The sequence below is a fragment of the Rattus rattus genome, chromosome X (genome assembly GCF_011064425.1).
Source record: "Rattus rattus isolate New Zealand chromosome X, Rrattus_CSIRO_v1, whole genome shotgun sequence".
Classification (NCBI taxonomy): domain Eukaryota; kingdom Metazoa; phylum Chordata; class Mammalia; order Rodentia; family Muridae; genus Rattus; species Rattus rattus.
Genome location: NC_046172.1, coordinates 18,483,291 through 18,504,021, shown reverse-complemented (window position 1 = coordinate 18,504,021; position 20,731 = coordinate 18,483,291). Strand labels below are relative to the sequence as shown.

Below are 20,731 nucleotides of genomic sequence, written 5' to 3'. Positions count from 1 at the left end.
CAATAGCCATGCCTCTTTCCAAAACCAGTGAAATACTACCCTCTTTCTGCACCAAGTTCTTAGCTCACCAAGGAAAAGGCATACAGTTTCTTAATTAGAAATGCTACAATACATCATTAATATAGTTACTGTGATGTAGAGCTAGGACTCTGTTAATTTCTTTTTAAAAAGCAGTATTTAATATTGTTGGATTTAAACTACAAAATTTTATTTCTTGTTTTAATTTTTATTTTTTGTATTGGATATTTTACTTATTTACATTTTAAATGTTATCCCCTTTCCTGGTTTCCACTCTGCAAACCCCATAACCCATTTCCCCTCTCCTCTGCTTCTATAAGGGTGCTCTGCCACCCACCCACCGAATCCTGCTTCACCTACCTAGCATTGTCCTACACTGGGGCATCAAGTTTTCACAGTACAAAGGGCTTCTCCTCCCACTGATGCCAGATAAGGCCATTCTCTACTTCATATCCAGCTGGAGCCATGGGTTCCTCCATGTACTCTTTTTGGATAGTGGTTTAGTCCTTGAGAACTCTGGAGGTCTGATTGGATTGATATTGTTTTTCTTCTGGTGGGGTTGCAAACCCCTTCAGCTCCTTCAGTCCTTCCCCTAACTTCTCCATTGGGGTCCCCATGCTCAGTCCAATGGTTGGCTGTGAGCATCCACTTCTGTATTGGTCATGCTCTGGCAGAGCCTCTCAGGAGACAGCTATATCAGGCTCCTGTCAGTCAGGACTTTTGGCATCAGTGATAATGTCTGGGTTTGGTAGGTACATATGGGATGGATTCCCAGGTGGGGCAGTCTGTGGATGACCTTTCCTTTAGTCTCTGCTCCACACTTTGTCTCTGTATTTCCTTTATACAGGAGCAATTCTGGGTTAATTTTTTTGAGATGGGTGGATGGCCCCATCCCTCAATTGGGGTCCTTGCCTAACTTCTGTATATGGTCTGTACAAGTTTCTTTCCCCTTTGTTGGGTATTTCAACTAATGTCATCCTCCTTGGGTCCTGGAAGACTCTTAGTTTCCTGGCATCTAGGACTTTGGTGACTACCCCCAGTTCCCCATTCCCCACTGCTACACACCTCTGTTCAATTCCTTGACTCTCTGTACATCTCTCCAGTCTCCTCCCACACCTGATGCTGCCCCATTTTTCCCCTCCCCCTCCTCTCTCCCTCCCAAGTCCCTTTCTTCCTCTACCTCCTGTAATTATTTTGTTCCCCCTTCTAAGTAAGACTGAAACATCCACACTTTGGTCTTTCTTCTTCTTGAGCTTCATATGATCTGTGAGGTTGTATCATGGAACTTTTTTGCCTACTGTCTACCCTATCAGTGAGTGCATACCATGTGTGTTCTTTTTGATTGGTGACCTTGCTCAGGATGATATTTTCTGGTTCCATTCATTTTACCTGTAATTTCATGAAGTCATGCAATCAAATCAAATTTCAGGTCATTATCATTAAAGAACTATTTTGAATTTAGATGAATCACACATAGTTTCAAAATAAGGCAAAGGTTTTGTAAAAGTCTAAAGGTATCGACGACTGTTCTTTCTTTCTGTTGTTTAAAATTTACCTTGAACCCACGAGGAATTGCAATAAACATGCATTTTTTGCCTCTGGTCATTAAGGCCAGAAATTAAATATTTACTGTCATAGACTAGTACACTTTGAATACTTGTTTCTGTCAAAAATTAAATACATTTAATTTAAAAAAAAAAAAGAAATGCTACAATACAACCATGAATTGAATGTAACCACTGGCACTGACCATAATGGGAGAGGCTAATGTCACTTGGTCTCACTATGCAAACTGAAGGAGCTGGTTTTTACACATGCTTTTACTTGATCCTCCCTTGTTTATCTGCTGTTATAAAATCCCTCCAGCATGGCTCAGTGATTAAGAGTCCCTGCCGTTTTTTCCAGTTGACTAGGGGTCAGTTCCTAGCACCCACATGGCAGCTCACAAGCATCTGTAACTCTAGTTTCAAGGGATCTAGCACATCTTGTTCTGACTTCAAGGCATGCACTTGATATGTATATGTACATGAAGGCAACCACTCACACACAAAATAAAAATGAATAGATAAAGATGTGATAAAAATACCTACCATCATATTAATGCTCCAGAAAGACCCTCTTTATCTCTGTACACTCATTGCATGAAAAAACACTGAATGTTCACAGTGGGCTGGCTATGTACCATTTCAAGTTCTGGAGAAAAACACCATTGAACACTAACAAACAGAAGATACAGCCTTTGTGAAAGGGTAGTTAATAGTGAGAAACAAACAATAAGCTAAATAAATACATAATAGTTGGATACTTCAGCACAAATAAGTATATACATAATACAATATTAAATATGTAATAAGAATATACTAGTTGGACAGTCTTCAGATGTGTAAAATCAAAGAAGCAAAGGAGACTAAGAACATCAGGACTGACAGTAGATGTGTTAGGCAGAAGACTATACATCAATATCCAGGTGAAATGTCTTAGCATGAACAAGAAACAGGAAGTCACACTAGAAGTATTTATTGATCCCTGCCTCATCTTTACACTGCACACGGATATTCTAGGTCTTTACAGAGATCCAATTGTTTTGGGTTGAGTTGTGTTCTCCCACAAGGCTATCTTGAAGCTCTATCTCTGTGGATTACATATATAACAGGTTTATGAAGATTCCATGCCAGGCAAACCATGTTAGTCTTGATTTAAAGGAACAGAGAAGAGCAGAAATGAAAGAGGGAAGTGAAGAGACAGGGCATGGTTGCAGAGGCCTGGGCTAAACGCATCATTTCCAGAAGTAAGAGAGGGAGGATCACCGTCCCATTGGCTGGAATGATAAAGCTACCAAGCCAAGGGGACAGAGAAACACACCACAGGATTATTCTCAGGCTTTGACCTCTAATACAATGTTCCTTGACCTGCCTTGACCCCAAGCCGCCTTTTATTCTTTTAGTTTGAAGGATTTTGGAATGACAATGCCTGTTTTGTCCCTATCCCGGTTTTCTCAGACTTTCCTCTAGGTTTTACAAGTCTGCAAATGGAAAAAAAATTTTGCCCCTGGGGCTGGGGGGGCTCTCAACCAATCGTATCTTATTGAAATGAATGACAGATGAAATTTAGGACTTTTGTACTGATTTTATTTAGTTGACATTTCAGACTTAGAACTGATGCTTGGACTAGGTTAAGGCCTTTGAGAAGACTGGGATAGGTGGAGAGTATTTCCCCCATATGAAGGACATGCATTCAGGGGAGCCAGAGAACATGACCTTACAGGTTGAACTGTATCCCTCAAAATATGTTCTTGGTATGTTGATATCAGTCCTTGCCAATGTGACCTTACTTGAAAATAATGACTTTGCAGATAAAAATCGAGATGAGGTGATTAAAGCAGACCTTTTTTCAATATGATTATGTCCTTACAAGAAGAAGAAAAAGAGAGAAAAATACACACAAATGAAAACACAGAGACATCAGTTATCCTGTTACAAGCCAACGAATACATAGGAGTATAAGAAGCTAAAAACGTTCATGAAGCCTAGAGAGGTCTGGGTGGGCCCCTGCCCTGCCAGCATGTTGATGCCAGGTTTCTACATTACAGAATTATGAGAATGAATTTCTGTTTTAGGCTACCCACTCTGTGGCCATCGATATTCTCCTCAGGTTGTACCTGCACTGTAATCACAGAAACAGGTCATTTATGCACAGAAATTTTGAACCAGACTGACTGTTCATGTATAAGAGACATGAAAGAATGTGTATTTCATTAGAAAATTAGGAGGCCAAGTTTGGTAGCATGAATGGAGCTTGAGATTGCATTTATGGTATGATTTTTACAATAGCAGGAAACCAAGAATATTCACTTATGTGATATATCTTTGTGAGTCTGTAAATATCAGGATAACAAATTCTGAATACATACATTTATCAGTCTACAGACACATAAATAATTTATATAGCATTGACAACAAAAATGTAAAACAATATACAACTTATCAAGATGTTACAAACTATGTCAATGATTCCCCAAAACTGGATTTATTCATACACTTGTTTATTCATTACTTTGGTCAGCAAATATTTTCTGGATTTCTCTTATACTGTAGACATTGAGGGCAGAAAGGACCAAGATATTCTGAGATATCTGAGTCTAATGGTATGGGAGGTCTATGATTGAATTTCTGCTCACTGTAAGGCAGTGCGAAGGAATGGCCTGCGAATACTTATTAAAAAAAAAAAGAGGTCTGCTGCATCTGCATCTGTCACTTCACTAACTTCAGTGAGTAAAAATGGCATGACACAGCACTTACTTGTGGGGCCAAGAAACAGGGAAATTTAGTTAACTTCACTATTTCTACATTTACTTATTTCATAACGCAGGAAAATGGAATTTCATAGGTTTGTATTAAGTAGATTCAACAAAATAACATTTACACAGAGGGGAGAAAACAACAATACTGGGCATTCAGAAGCTTGTGCTGCTCTGACCCTTGACTACGCAACAAGAGGCTGTTTTGCTAGAATATTTTTCCCACTCCATGAATGTGCTGTTTCTGACCACCAGAGGTTGAAATACAAAATTAGATTCCCGAGGTTAAACCTACCCAATCATGAATATTATATTTTACATTCCCTGGCTGAGTCAAAAAAGGACAAATTTAACACGAGTGCCCCAAATGCACTTTTAAAAACAAGAGGAAGTTTGAAGGATATTAAAGGTACCACTCACTGGGTATCATAAACATGCCATGCGCACATGCACCACACGGCACAGCTGAAAGGGAAGAACTCAGTGGTAGATTCCAGCGATGCTGAAGAGGACTTTGCAAGTTCTCAAATGTCACATTGGGGCTATCAAATGATCTCAAAATGATTCACCAACTTGTAGGTATTCTGAGTGTAAAAGGCCAGGCAAGAAATAGTCTGAACAACATATTTGTAAAAATCCATGGGTTTTCTACTTCAGCTAATGAGTAAATTGTCTATTGTCCCCTCTATGCACTGGGACAAGAGGACCTCAGTGTCAATCAGATACAGTGGGCATGCTTAAAATGAGAGGTCACTTTAAACAGTTTTTACCTCTCCCTCATCAACAACTATGATTGTTATCTCCAAATATTTGAATCAGCCTCACTTCTCCTTTTGGACCAATAAAAACTGTATGAATAATGTAGTAAGTTGGCTTCTAAGTTATATAAAGCTTTCATAAAGCAATCATCCCACATGGTCAGAATTTGACTTAAATCTATTTACAAGGAAACCTGGATGTAAATAGAGTAATAATTCCACAATACAAAATTGTGTTCAACCAAGACACCAAAAGGCTGCTGTACTTTCACAGAGTAAGTTGAGCTATAAAAAGCAATTCAAAATCAAGGAACTGTTTCCAGAAATGATTACAAGCAGAGACTATAAAAGACGGCATGAGAAAGTCGTTGGATTAAAGTCTGGATTCCGACACTAACCAGCTCTGTGACCTTGAGAAAGCCATTTAACATATTAAAATAGCAATCACTTGACCTTTAAAGAAAACACCGTTGATGTTGTGTTATCTTTCCTCTGTCCTTACTGCACAGTGGGTGATCTATTCAGGGGCTTCTGTACCACTCAGACATTAGAAAGAAGTACTTCCCCGGGCTCTAACCCAGAGCTCTGTACTCAATTTGCATTACAAGCAGGACTTGGGGGAGGGGAGGTGTTAGATGCGCTAAGATTTGGTAAAGTGAAAGATAAATGAACCATGGTTTCATCAACAAGTAGGTTTTAAGAGGAAAGAACAGGAGAAAGTGTAGAAAATACAAGCATACATCACTCATTGCTTGAATGTTATATACTACAGACTTATTTTCATCTGCTTCCTGTTGCTATAACAGAATAACAGAGACTGAGAAAATTATCCCCTGAAAAGTCCTCACTGGTTAGCAAAGGGGTGAAGCCTCCGGATACATATAGCAGTCCTTAGGTAGTTGAAGCCAGGTATAACCAAGTCCTGTGAGTTTGGAATTGAATGATGAGATCCAGTGACTTTCTATGTAAATTAACCATAACATCTGTAACAGGAACTCAGCAGACAAAAGCTATCTGTTGCCCACTACATGCTAAGACCATCTAAGAGAGAGGACATTGATGGAGAGATAGCTAAGATTCATTAGAAACTTTGGATACATATCAACTTCCCGTTTCTTTTCATGTAATCTGAATTTTCCTTGGTTTAAAGAAATATTTCAGGTGACATGAGTTAGTCAAAATGTTAGTACTAACACTACCAGTATTAGAGGGAAAGATTTATCTTGGCTCATGTGATTTAAGAGGTGTCAGTCCATTGTGGCAGGAGTGTGTGATAAAACACAGCAATTCAGCCTCAGAGTGGGCCAAGAGGCAGAGATGGAATGCCACCACTCCATAACTTCCCATTTCATAAACTCAGTCCATTCTTAAGGTCTAGTGAGACCAGCACTTGGGGCAGAGACATATGAACCTTGGTGAGTTCCAGGCCAGCTTAGTCTATAAAATGAGTTCCAGGACAGCCTGAGCTACATAGTAAGACCCTGTCTTAAAACAACAACAACGGGCTGGAGAGATGGCTCAGCGGTTAAAGCACCCGATTGCTCTTCCAGAGGTCCTGAGTTCAATTCCCAGCAACCACATGGTGGCTCACAACCATCTGTAAAAGTCTGATGCCCTCTTCTGGTGTGTCTGAAGACAGCTACAGTGTGCTTATATATAATAAATGAATAAAAAAAAAAATTAAGGGCTGGGGATTTGCTCAGTGGTAGAGCGCTTACCAAGGAAGCGCAAGGCCCGGGGTTCGGTCCCCAGCCCAAAAAAAAAAAACCAAAAAAAAAAAAAAAAAAAAAAAAAAAAAGAATAAAAGATCTAGTCACATTATAACCAAAAGATATTAACTTCAATTAGTAAATGAAATGTTTAAAGTAGAGGCTCCTGCTCATATTGTGGTAACTACCGCTATTGGAGCCATAGAGATAAGATAGATTTTAAGAAAAGCTTTATGTGGACTCTATCACTTATTTTGTTTGTGTTGTATTGTGTTGTTTTGTTTACTGTTTCAGACAGGGTTTCTTGTGTATCCCTGGCTGTCCTGGAATTCTCTATAGACCAGACTGGCCCTGATCTTGGAGATCTACCTGCCTCTGTCTCTACCACCCCCCAACGGGAACTCTAGCTCTTATACATTGACAATGAATTCTAATTTTGAGCAAACACAGTTTAAAACCACAGACATGTGCACACAGATATTGGTGCATAGGTCCTTGAATTGTTACCTGTCAAGAAGTGTTCTATCTTACTATTTCTTCACATTATTTCATTAAAATAGTACTGTGATCCAAAGTTAGTAGTCCACCTTGACTTGTTACAGAATATTTGGTCACACAGCAACTCCAAGATTATGCTATTTACTGAAAAAAAAAAAAAGCTTGCTTCTAGTTTTGGTGTGGCTCAGGCCTTAGTACATACCTTTAATTCCAAACAAAGAACATATAGTTAGTTTGTAGAAGGATGTATCCATGTTTGAAAGTGATGTCTAATTGAGGGGCAGACAAATTGCTGAATCAAAGAAAGATTTGAAAGAATAGGATATGCCCAACTCTCCAAAGAACAGAGAGGAAAGGAAAGCTACTTAAGGAAGCAGCGCAGAGAGGGAGAAAGAGGCAGTTTTCCAGGGACAGTTGTACAGAGACAGGTTGAAGAGAGAACACGCTAAACACAGGTGAAGACTGGATGAGCCGGAGAATGAAAAGGAAGCAGAAGATTAGAACAGATTGCCAGTTAGTAAGAGACCAAATAGAGCAATTCAGTCAGAGGCTGAGAGGGAAGCCAGATTTCTCTCTAACCTTATCTAAACAATAGTCATAACTTTACTGCAAATTTAATTTAAAAGTATGCAAAGGGTTTAGCATGGTCTCCAGCAAAAAGTAAATAATCAATAAGTTATAAAGGATTGTCTGTCTCCCAGCTGAGGAGATCTGATGAAAACTGGAGTCTTATAGTTTTGTGTTCCCAAGCTGTAGCAAAGAACTACAGGGTTCTGTTGTATGATGAATGAATGAATGAATGAATGAATGAATGAAATAAAGGACTAAATGTTTCTTTCATTCTGCATTATAAATAGAAATGGTTAATGCATATGATAGATTTTTTAAAATTTATTACTATTGTATGTGCAGTGGTGTTTTGCCTGTATGTATGTCTGTGTGAGGGTGTAAGATTCCGTGGAACTAGTTACAGACAGTTGTGAGCTGCCATGTTGGTGCTAGGACTTGAACCCAGGACCCAAGGAAAACAGCCAGTGCTCTTAACTGATTAGCCATCTCTCCAGCCCCTATATGAGTAGATTTAATAAAACCAAAGACATTAACTCTGACCCAGTTTTAATCTTTTATCTTCAATCACATGTGTGTGCTTGCATACATACATACATAATACACACACGCACACACACACACACACACACACACACACACACACACAGAGAGAGAGAGAGAGAGAGAGAGAGAGAGAGAGAGAGAGAGAGGAGTGTCTGCATGCTATTAAAAGATTCAGCTTTCCACACACTCATTTTCAAATACCTTGAAAAGGTTAAATCAAAGAGGTGAAGAGTATGAAAATTAGAAAAAAGCGTGAAAAATTCAAAATATAAAGATATCACAATCAAAAAAAGAATAAGCGGGGTTGGGGGATTTAGCTCAGTGGTAGGCGCTTGCCTAGGAAGCGCAAAGGCCCTGGAGTTGTCCCCAGCTCGAAAAAAAAAAGGTAAAAAAAAAAAAAAAAGAATAAGCGACATCAAAATATGCACACTGGCTAAAGCAAGACCCGTTCAAAGTAAACTCTGTTAGGATGCCAATGACATTCTTTTCATGGATAGAAAAATAACCATAAAATGTGTATGTAAACAAAAAAAATTCCTAAATAGTCAAAGCTATCTTATAGAAAAAGAAAAAAATAGATACCACACTTCCTGGCTTCAAAATATACTATAAAGCTGTAGTAATCTGAATAAAAGCACAAACACATTACAATTGTTAAAAAATGGTCTAACATAGATATAGAGACTAATGGAACAAAATAAGAGAGCATAAAAGTCAGCCCAGAGAGTTACAGACAACAGACTTCTGTCGGACATTCTAAGAGAATTAATTGAAGCAATGACAATCTTTCTATAAATGAGGCTAGGAAAACTGAATATATGTGCAGTTGGAGATCAACTCAAAATGATTACAGAGTTAAATATAAAAGCCCAAACTGAAACTATTAGGAAAAAAACAATTCAAGACATTGAAATAAGCAAGGAATTCTGGACAGGTACCCAAAAGCATGCAAAGGGAAAAGGGAAATAAGTGGGATTTTGCACCAAACTAAAAAGTGTATGCACAGCAAAGTAAACAATAGAAGGCAACCTAGGAAAGTGGAAAGATATTTGTACGCATTCTATTTAAGGAAGAGTTAATATATAGTTAACTAACATATATAGAGTTAATATATAGTTAAATAATATATATTTAAGGAAGAGTAAATATAAAAATCTCAACAGCACTGAGGCATGGTAGCACACACCTTTTTGCCCAGCACTTATGAGGCTGAGGCAGGTGGATTGCTATGTCTCTGGGGCCAGGCTGAACTACATAGTGAACTCCAGACCAACCAAGATCAGAGAGGCCCTATTTCAAAAAAGTCCTTGATAGCAAAAATAAATAATAATTAAAATTTAAAACTTTGTTAATAATGAAGCTGGGTGTAGTGGCACATGCCTTTATTCCAGCACTTGGGAGACAGAGGCAGGTGGCTCTCTGTGAGTTGGAGGCTAGCCTGGTCTACAGAGTGAGTTCCAGGCCAGCAGGAGCCACATCATAAGACCCTGTCTCGAAAACAAACAAAAACTTTATCAATAATGGGAAAGGGATTTAAATTAATGGTTTTCGAAAGAAGCCATACAAATTGCTACCATGAGAGGAGTTTAAAGGTTGTTATGTTGAATGAACTAAGTCAGGCACATCAAGTACTACTGTATGATCACACTCATATGTAAAATCTAAAAGGGTTAATGTTATATGAATGGAGCATTCAAGGTTGATTCCCGAGGCCAGGGTAGATAAGAAGGAAGAAAGAATGGCACATAGCTTATTAGTGATTACAAAGTGTTTTTTAATTTATTTTTACATTCCACATTTTATTCCCTTCCTGGTCCACCCTCCAACTCTTCTACATTCCATATCTCCTCCCTGCCCATGATTACAAAGTTTTAATCAAATAAAAAAGTACTTTGGGTATATTATTACACATCGGAGTGAATATAAACAATAGTAATGTACTGGTTATTTCTAAAAGTCCAGTAGAAGGGATTTTGAATAGATTCACCATAAAAATGATAACTATTTGAGAAGAAAAATATATTCATCTTTTGTAAAGTGGTAAATAATATATGTATTTAATGTAACACTTGATACCTCCTCAATATGTATTTTATGTCTTAATATATAATTTAAATTAAAATAAAATAGATTTAAATTTTACAAAGAAGTAGTATCAGATTTTCATGTGATAAAATATAGTTGACTTAAGTGTCAGGATTAGGTCAATTCAGCATTAACATCACTCTTTGAAGCTCAGCTATTTTCTGAAATACCTCTGGAAGAAATTTCCTAAGCTCACTTCTCTTATTCTACTGCAGCTTCCTTCAACCTATATTACAGTTATGCTTAGCAGCCTTGTTTATTCTGCTCTGTTGTTCCTGATTGAAATATCCCTTCCCCTGCAACCTGGCTATCCAAATCCTATTTATACTTCAGCATACAGCAAGGATTCATAGAATTTGAATTGGATATTGTGATATACCAAGGAGTTTGCCAAAAAAGAGAAAACTGAGATGAAGGGTAGGATAAAGATGAAAATGTTATGGAAGAGGATTCTTTAAATGTTTGCAGTGCTAAGGATGGGAAGTAATTGGAACCACTGCACAAACTAAAAACCCTGTTTACTCTTCATTTCCTAACCCCACCTGTGTGCATGGAGAACTCCAGCTAAGAAGATCACATCTCTCCTCATCTCCACACACAGCAGTGCCAGGCCAGGGGCTCGGCTTTTTTATCATACACGGGTACAACCACAGCTACTAGTTTACATGTAGTCATCCTATGCCCAAGACTTATAAAAACCCCTTCTTTAGCAAGGGCATGCGACTCCATTGACTGCTACCATAAGATCAGTGGACTGGCCCAAGAGCAGCCTCTCGATAAGCCTGCCTTTATACTCTTAACTATCTTCTTACACCGGTGAAACCTATTAGGAACACAGGACTATGGTCATGCTGGGTAAGCACTCCAACACCACAGAGTGCTCATAGCCCATAAAAGACATTTGAGATAAAGGGACTACCAAAGAATAAGGAATGGAATTTTTGAAAAAACATGGCATATCTAAGCAATACGACTTGCTGGAGTATACTCCTCCCATAACAGAGAACACAGATATTGCAGACAGACAGAACAACAACCCACCTATTTTAATATACCACATTCGGTATGATAAGAAAAAATAAACATAATTTGGAAAGTAAAGGAAAAGAGAGTGGTAACAAGTACTGTTAGGTTAAGTTTAACCGGACACTTGTAACAAGGAAAAAAATCACATATACATAACAGGTTGCAGACAGAATGGAAGTATCCTATTAAGAGGGATGAATTTAATCCCATGATAGGGCAGCTCTGAAAGATTCTTTTTTTTTTTTTTTTTTTTTTTTTTTTTTTTTTTTTTTTCGGGGCTGGGGACCAACTCAGGACCTTGTGCCTCCCTAGGCAAGCGCTCTACCACTGAGCCAAATCCCAACCCCGCTGAAAGATTCTGAACATTGAACAGAAAAGGTTTAAAAATTGCAGATATTGGTTGGGGATTTGGCTCAGTGGTAGAGCGCTTGCCTGTAGCGCAAGGCCCTGGTTCCGGGTCCCCAGCTCGAAAAAAAAAAACAAAAAAAAAAACAAACAAAAAAAATTGCAGATATTGTAAAACAGAGAGGAGTCTATCCTAATTTATTAGAATTAACATTAAAAAGCATCACACACTAATTAACAATAGAAATGCATTGTTGTACAGTTCCATAGACAATTTGAAATCCATGAGGGTGAGGGAATTTCTTCTGAGGGTTATGAGGGAGGAATTAGGTAGAGCGTCTCATTTTTACTGTCTATCTTTCCACTTTGCACCATTGGGTGAGTTTTGTGTCTGAATTTTTCATTTTATAATGCTTTGAGTCATTAAATTAGGCTCTATCCTGTCGACCTCATTGTAACTCCATCACCTATGTAAATAAAACCATCTCCAAATACACTCACATTCAAAAGTTCTGAAAAAGTTAGGGCTCCAACACATGCTGGAATATACTCCTCCCATAACAGAGAACACCGATATTGCAGACAGACAGAACAGCAACCCACCTCTTTTAATATGCCACATTAGGTATGATAAGAAAAAATAAACATAATTTGGAAAGTAAAGGAAAAGAGAGTGGTAATGGATGCTGTTAAGTCATTGATCAGAGGACAAAAATGGAAGGTTTGATAATACATAAAAGGTGTTAGACACACTACATGTAAGATGCTGAAATGTTTGTCCAGTTAATGGTCTAGGCTCAGAAGAAACATTCCATTTGAAAATGGAGACTTGCCATGCAGAAAGACACCATCATACAAGTGGCAACAAGAAACAGGGATTCTAGAGCAGCAAGAGAAGAGAATGCAAAGAACAATCCGGCAAGTAGCAATCCAAGAAATAATACTGACATAAAAGTCAAAGAACAGGAGGTTCTAAAAGAAAGGCTAGCCTGCAACCCTGAGTGTAGCAGTTAATTAGGTTCAAGACCTAAACTAGAGCACTAGGCAGGATAGAGCATATAGTAACTGGTAAGAGCAGTTTCAGGAAGGATTTCAAAAAAGTGATGTTTTAAAAAAAAGTGAGGGGGCTGGAGAGATGGCTCAGCGGTTAAGAGCACCCGACTGCTCTTCCAGAGGTCATGAGTTCAATTCCCAGCAACCACATGGTGGCTCACAACCATCTATAAAGAGATCCGATGCCCTCTTCTGATGTATCTGAAGATAGCTACAGTGTACTTATATATAATAAATGAATAAATCTTAAAAAAAAAGTGAGTATTGGGGGTTGGAGATTTAGCTCAGTGGTAGAGCGCTTGCCTAGGAAGCGCAAGGCCCTGGGTTCGATCCCCAGCTCCGAAAAAAAAGAACCAAAAAAAAAAAAAAGTGAGTATTAATCTGTATGTTAACAAAGAAAGTGCTTAAGACTGGAAAAGAAAGTATATGCTAGAAAGGTGTATCAGTTACTTTTCTGTTGCTATGACAAAACACCATGAGCAAGGCAGTCTATAGAAGAATGGGCTTATTTGGGATTATGGTTTCAGAAAGGGAAGAGTCCATCATGGTGGGGAGATATGGCAGCAAGCGGCAGTCACAGTGGTCAGAGTAGTGAGCTCAAATTCACATCTTAAACCACAACACTATGCAGAAAGAGCGAACAGAAAGTAGGGTGAAACTATAAACACTCAGCGCCTGCTCCCAGTGATACGCTTCCTCTAACAAGGTTCCAGCTCCCAAAGGATCCACAACCTGCCAACAATCCTACCAACTGGGGGCCAGGTGTCCAAATACCCAAGCCCCTGGGACACACATATTTCTCATTCAAACTACCACAGAAGATAAAGCAGTATGAGACAACAATGTGCAGACTTTGTACACTGTGTACCAGATGCCTGTCTACCATTGGCACGCTCTGGAAACGTGGGCAAGTTGCTTGGTTTTCCTGTGCTCTAATTGTAAAACAGGAAAAATGATGGCACCTGCTTCAAGGGACTATTGTGATCAGAGTGTGTATTGAAGCACCTAAAGTGCTTACTGGAGAATCTAGTGCATGGTAGTATATCATGTAGGCATGGTCAGATGAGCAGGAGAACAAAAAAAAAGTGAAGACAGAACAGGAGGACATCAGGTGACAGAACAAAAATCCCAGAGGATTCAAAAGAGAAAATGTATGTTCCACTAACAAGCTATGTGATCTTTAGTATTTTACTTTCCTGGGTCTCATCAATGACTACCTTACAAAGATATTATGGTGATTAAATTAAATAGTGCACAATGAACAAAGAATGTTTAAGCTAATAGAAGGGTGGACAGATGATGCATACAATCCAAACACTGATGGCACAGGAATGAGCTTCTGACATGGGATGCTAACAGGCACACTTTTCCCACCTTTCACACAAAAGCGCCGGGAACTTCTCTTACTGAAAGCAGTATATTATTTCCTCAGTTGTGTTGGACCTGGAGCGAACCTTTAAATTCTAAAGCAATGAGCAACCGGAAGGGCTTGTTCAAATCTCTTTCACTAGGTCCCACCTCTAAAAATTTCTGAACCAGTTCATCTAAGGCAGGGCCTGAATTTTTTCTCGCTTTTTAATATTTTTGAAGATTTACTTATTTATTATATATGAATACAGTGCAGCTGTCCTCAGACACACCAGAAAAGGGCATCAGATCCCATGACAGATGGTTGTGAGCCACCATGTGGTTGCTGGGATTTGAACTCAGGACCTCTCAGAAGAGCAGTCAGTGCTCTTAACGACTCAGCCATCTCTCCAGTGCCATTTTTCTGGTTTTTTGTTTTTTGTTTTTTTGAGACAGGATTTCTCTGTGTAACCCTGGCTGTCCTGGAACTCACTCTGTAGACCAGACTGGCCTCAAACCCACAGAAATCTGCCTGCCTCTGCCTCCCTCTAGCGCTGGATTAGAGGCTTGTGCCACTACACCTAGCTGAAAATTGACACTCTTAAAAGGCTTTCAGGTGATGAGATGCTTCTGCTCTGGCTACCATACTAGAGTAACCTCAGACCCAAGACAGTGCTGGGCAGCCTTGCTTCCACAGTAGAATTACCTGAAGACTATTTTTTAAACAATCCTTTCTTTCAGGTCACTCCCAAAGTAACCTAATCTGAATTTAGGCCGATAAGCAAAGGTATCATAATTTTCTTAATATACTCCTCAACTGTGTCTACTATATGGCCAATTGAGAATTATTAGGGAAGATGCAGCCCTTCATGTGTACATTGAACATACAGTCAGTAATCCAACATACATACCTACCTTCCCCCTAATGAGGATCTGGAATGAGAAGGGGGTTTTCAAGGCCTAAAATAAATGGAACTTCCAAATTATAAAAGGAGATGCTAAAACTCTTGCTACATTTTCCTGTCTGGATGCCGGTTCTTTTTCTCTCGCTTTTAACCCCATTCTCATTATTCTCTTTCTGAGTTCCCCAGGCTAGGGATAGAGATCTAAATTTGAAGCTTCTACTTGGACGACTTGGGGAAAAGCAAATTGAACAACTAACTTAAAAGAAATAATGTGCTGGCAGTAGTGAATGTTTAAAAAGATTTCCAAGCAAATACTTCATATTTTTATGATAAATAGCACTATAAAATCTGTGACACTTCTGTAATTAAAGCTAAGAATTTTCTTAGTGCTAATAAATTTATGGTGATTTTTTTTTTTGTTAAAATGCACTGGAGCCGTTTGTGTTTAAGTATTTTCACATTTGTTTGAAACCATCTTCAGATAATTATGTTTATAACAGCCACTATAAAATTATGTCCTAGTTGGCATGAACGATTCAGCAAAAGCTTTTCCAAGATTTTCTACAAGGAGCATCGCACTCAAAACTCATGACAATCTACTTCAACTTTGTCAAGAACAGTTCAACACTCTTTAGTGAAGTAGAATTTGAAATGATTGGTGACAGTTTTCATTAAAAAAAAAAGGTGTATCCTTTACATACAAGCAAAAAAATGTACTCAAATAATTATATTTACACATTTGTGCATATGCATACATATTGTGTGTAACAGAAACAATCAGAGAAAAAGGCACTATCTGTTTGTGGGAGTGGTTAAAACAAAGAGTACCTGGGGAGGGGCAGAAGGGAAGAAGAAATTCCCTGGAAGAGGGCAGGAGAAGTGATGTAATTCTATTGCAATTAAAAACAAAGGAAATTACAATATTAAAGAACAGGAAAAAATGCACCCTAACCCCTTCAGAATAAAGCCAATATTTAATTTCCTCTACCCCCTTCACCTCCTTACTTTCTTAGCCTTGCTATATACCTCCAGATAGCCTTGAAATTGCTGTCCTTTGGCTTCCAAAGTACTGGGATACCAGGTATATGCTTTCACGGCTGCCAATATGTACCCCCTGCTATTCCTGGAATACACCAAGTAGAACAGTCTTCTCAAACATTCTTGTGGCTATCTCCCTTATTTCATAAGATATATTATTCTTTATCATATCAAAGAGGCTTTCTTTAAAAAAATTGCATATTAGCTCTCCCTAACACGTTACACTGTCTTCCTACTAATTTAGATCTTCACCAAACACATATCTTTGCTGTCTATCCCCTTCAAGAGCACCTCTCACTATCTCCACGGTGGTGCAATGGTACAGGAAAAGATTCTTAGCATACATTTGTTAAATGAGTACATGACTAGCGTGACACAATATAATTTTGTGTTGCAATTTTCTCATTTGCAGCTTCCTACTCTTGAGGACTGAGTAAGAACCAGAATAGGATTTAACCAAAACTGTCCACATTTTTCTAGTACAGGAAAGTCTAGGCATTCCAAGAGGCAATTTGAGGGTTGAAACTAGTGCTATAGAATTACAGAAATAGAGGGCAGAGAGAAGCAGAGGCAGGGGCAAAGGGATAGGGAGGGAGAGGGAAGGAAGAAGGGAAAGAGGGAGGGAGGGACACGGAGAGGCAGAGATCCCTGGATAGTTTTTGTTTGGTTTCTGCAATTATCTCTCATGAAACCACTTTGCCTTGTCCTAAATAAAAGGAAGCAGAATGACACCAAATAATTCAAAGTGCTATGGGAAAGCCTCTTAAACCCCTTGGAGAAAAATTCTACTTTTTCCTTGAGTACTTCTCAGTACATTCATAAAGCTTTCCTTGTCCTATAAAGGCAATAAACACATTTCAGCAACAGTATGACAGCTAAGAGTGTCCTAGTTCTCATATATACAACTTGAAATTCCCCAGAAAGATAATCAAACCAGCCACGAACACCAAGTGACAATCAAATGTTAAAAGAGAAGCATAGCAGCCCCTAATAAGTGGCATGGAATACCAAAGGCAGAATACTGGCTGTGGAATCAACACATAGTTCCTTCCCCACCCTCCATTCAAGGGGTATGGCATGCACAAGTGGCTTTTGACTCAGTAACAAGACCACACTCCCAAACAGTTAAAATCAACTGGGAGTGTTTCTGTTGAATGTGCTTTCCTTTGTTTTCAGGAGGCCACAGGGAAAAAATGTTGAGTCTTTTTTATCTTAATTCCTTTACAAACTCAATAATATGGGCTGTTTGGAGTAAGACTGTTTTCAAGTTTAGATGATCTACCAAGGAGACACAGAATAGAGGACTCTGCTTTGCTTTAAAATGTTGTCAAGGAACCTACAACAGACACCATCCCTGGATGAGAACTGGTACTGGAGATGTAGTGAAATTCAGAATATTAGAGAAGTGATTCTGGACTTTACATTTAATACTAGAGACAGCTAACTGCAGACCTATGGGAACTGGGTCGTTCCATCACCCACACAGAGTATTTCATGGTGAACTGATAGCCCTCAAACCTCGACAACATTTTCATCTCTTTGGTCTGTGGACTAAAGCTCCATCCATAATCCTGCCACCCTCCCTAAGCAGAAACAAAAGAGAAGCATGTAAAAGATGTCACTAGTCCATAGAAGCCATTACTAATGAATCGTTGCTATACCAACTCTTTCTTTATCTGATGGGAAGGAGCTAATGAGGCAGTCCTTCCCAAAACAATGTACCAGGTAAGACGTCAACATGAAAATCAGAGCATTCGGGATGGCCTCAGCTTTCCTTCTGAAGAATTCTGTCCTGTTCTCTTCCAAGGGCTTTTTTTTCTTTTCAAGAGAAGGTAGCATTCTCTAGTTATGGCTGTCCTGGAACTTACTACATAGACCAGAGTGGCCTTGAACTCAGAGATCCACCTGCCTCTGCCTCTCATGACAGGTACGCGCCACCACACCTACTTTTAAAGCCGTTTACATGTTTTCCAACCTGAGCTCCCAGTTCCTTTGATTTAAGTATATGGATTCCCAGCACTGATGGAAAGAAATACATGTGAACTCAGAGAGTATATGCTAGGGATGGTTGGCAAATGTTAGAATCAAATTCAACATTCCTCTCTCTATCCTGGGAGGAGATCTTGGCCACCATAAGCTAAGAAAGGAGTCAGTAGTAACATCCTTCAGGGTCTTGAAATCTTACAGTGTCCAGGTGCATGCATGATCTGCCACTGGCAATGAAGTTGGCATTAAATAAATATCTGTAGAATTGATTAATTTGCTCAAAGTCATCTACACAGTCATGTTGCATCTGATTCGAAATGCTACCCTTCAGCAAAAACTACAGAGCCAACTGACTCTGTGAGTAACTAATGTGCAAATTGGCATGAATACCCACATTGCACCTTCAAAAAATCCACTGGATGTTAGGACCAAGTTTGAAGGGTAACCTGAGAGAGGGAGGAGATGTCCTCGGCACATAAATTCCTTCCAATAAACAGGTAGTGTTATAACAAGGTAAGGCACTGATATTCTTTAATCTAAATTTCCAGTCCAAGTATAGACGTCCCCTAGGTAAAACTGTGCACTGTCCCTTTAAGAAGCCAGGCAAGATGGAGCCCTCCCAGCTCAAAGCTAGAGGTTTCAGCAACCTGATAGGGATGCTGGAGTGTGACAAAAAGAAAGAATGCCAGAAGGATGGTAGCGAAGCCTTAACAGCTGGAGTGGAAATAGAGGCTGTAAACACACTACACGCTTCAGTGCGCAAGAGCTGGCTGCGCGACCACTCTGGCACCAGAGCACCACCCTCCACCCCTCTCCTCCGCCCTACTCCACCCTGCCCCACCCTTCTTTCCTTCTGGAGTGAGCCACCGGCAGAACTGAGGCCATGTCCCCGCCCCCTCCGAGACCCCGGGAGGGCAGCCAAAGAAGGCGAGGTGGTGGCCCGGCAAAATGAAAGGGACTTACTTTGGGGTTCCGAGCCTCCGAAGTCATCCTCTCCTTGCAGCCCCTGCCAGGGCAGCGCGCACACGGGGTCCTCGCCCTTGCGCCACGAACCAGCCCAGGGAGACTTAGGGAGATGCCAGTACACTCGATATTACTGATCTTAAGGCGAGACAGAAGGGTACGAGGGAGTTAGCCCGTGGTGGGAGTGGTGGTAAGATCTAAAACCCTCCTTTCCCCTCATTCGCCCGAGCGTCCCTCACCCAGCGTTAAGGATTTCAGGGGCAATGGTTTTCTTTTTTTTCCTTTTGGTTTCTCCCAGCTGCCTGTCCCAGACCCCACCCAGCGGCTCCACCCCATCCACTGCTACACATTCTGTCAATCACCAGCCCCTTTAAAGCTGCATCACACAACTTAGCTTTTCCTCCCTCTTTGATGGGCGACAGAATCCTGGGGCCTTTTTAACAATGCCCCGGACATTTTTGTTGGGTTTCTGAAGCTGGGGTTACCTCCTTGTGGAGGCCTCCCCTGCCCACCTCTGGCCTGAAGCTGGCCCACTGTACCCCACCCAAACTCTTTTCCGGACAAGCCAGGCCCAACCTTACCACACCACACCACACCACACCCCGGTCTCTTAACTTCGTCTCTGGTGAAAGCTCTTCCCTAGCCAGCCAGAACTCCAAGAAAGTTCCAGTAACGAACGCCCTTCTTGGCACCGCCCACTCTCGTGCACTTTTCTAGACTTAAGGGGCTTAAAAGCTCTCCTGGCCTTGGGGCTTCTCCAGTTCTGCCTGGTGGAGGGGAGGATAATGTCTTCACCTTTCATCCATGTGAGTCTCCAAATTTCTGACCAGCCTAGAAAAAGAGACAGTAGTGATTCCCAGAAATCTGTGTGATACCTTTAACAAATCATAAAAAGCCTTCCAGTACCACCACCCCCTACTCCTGGATCAGGCAACTCAAAAGTCAGAAAAGCATGGAGGACCAATCTTACCGTCTTAAACTGGAAGCCCACAGTGACTCACAAGAAGTTACGTTTGTTGCAATTTCCCAGTTCAGATAATGGTAACACCTGGTTTCAGAACAAAAACATCTCGAGGAGCCTAACTTTGACTCTGTTCTTCTCACCAGCCACTTTCAATTCTTCAGAGAATCCTTTTGTCTGTGTCTTTAAAATGTGTCCATTTGACCACTGCTGGGTGCGTGGGTTCCTAATACCTCTCAGGCTCCGGCCTGCTGCCGGCTCTCAACTAAATGAGTCTCTTCAAAGATCTCCTGCTTTTCTATATTGACTCCCCTAAAATCCTTCTCTAGTTAGACAACCGCTTTTGCGGAGCAGTTTTAAAAAACAAACTGAACAAGAGGTACTTCTTTTATAAATTCTTTGATTCCCATTGCATTTAGAATCCACATTCTACAGGAAACAAGATCTCTCCCTCCCTACCAATTTCAAAACAACCTTTTTCACAGTGGCTGGTGATTTTAGTTCAGTATGCTAAGATCTGTGTCATACTTTGACCTCCGTGTTTCCTTTCTGTTTTGTTCACTCCATATCCTATATCCAATGTTAACTCACAGAACACAGGTCTTGCGACTTTTTTTAAAAGATGGTTT

The 20,731-nt window shown here is 40.0% G+C and overlaps 1 protein-coding gene across 1 annotated transcript in view; it reads right to left on the bottom strand.

The window, feature by feature from the left end:
* Window positions 1-19,444, bottom strand: part of Klf8 (Kruppel like factor 8) — a 173,240-nt gene extending 153,796 nt beyond the window's left edge. Inside the window, exon 1 of the mRNA XM_032889654.1 lies at window positions 19,142-19,444. The gene's annotated coding sequence lies outside the window, so the exon portion shown is untranslated. The remainder of the gene's footprint in view (window positions 1-19,141) is intronic.
* Between the last annotated feature and the right edge of the window lie 1,287 nt (window positions 19,445-20,731).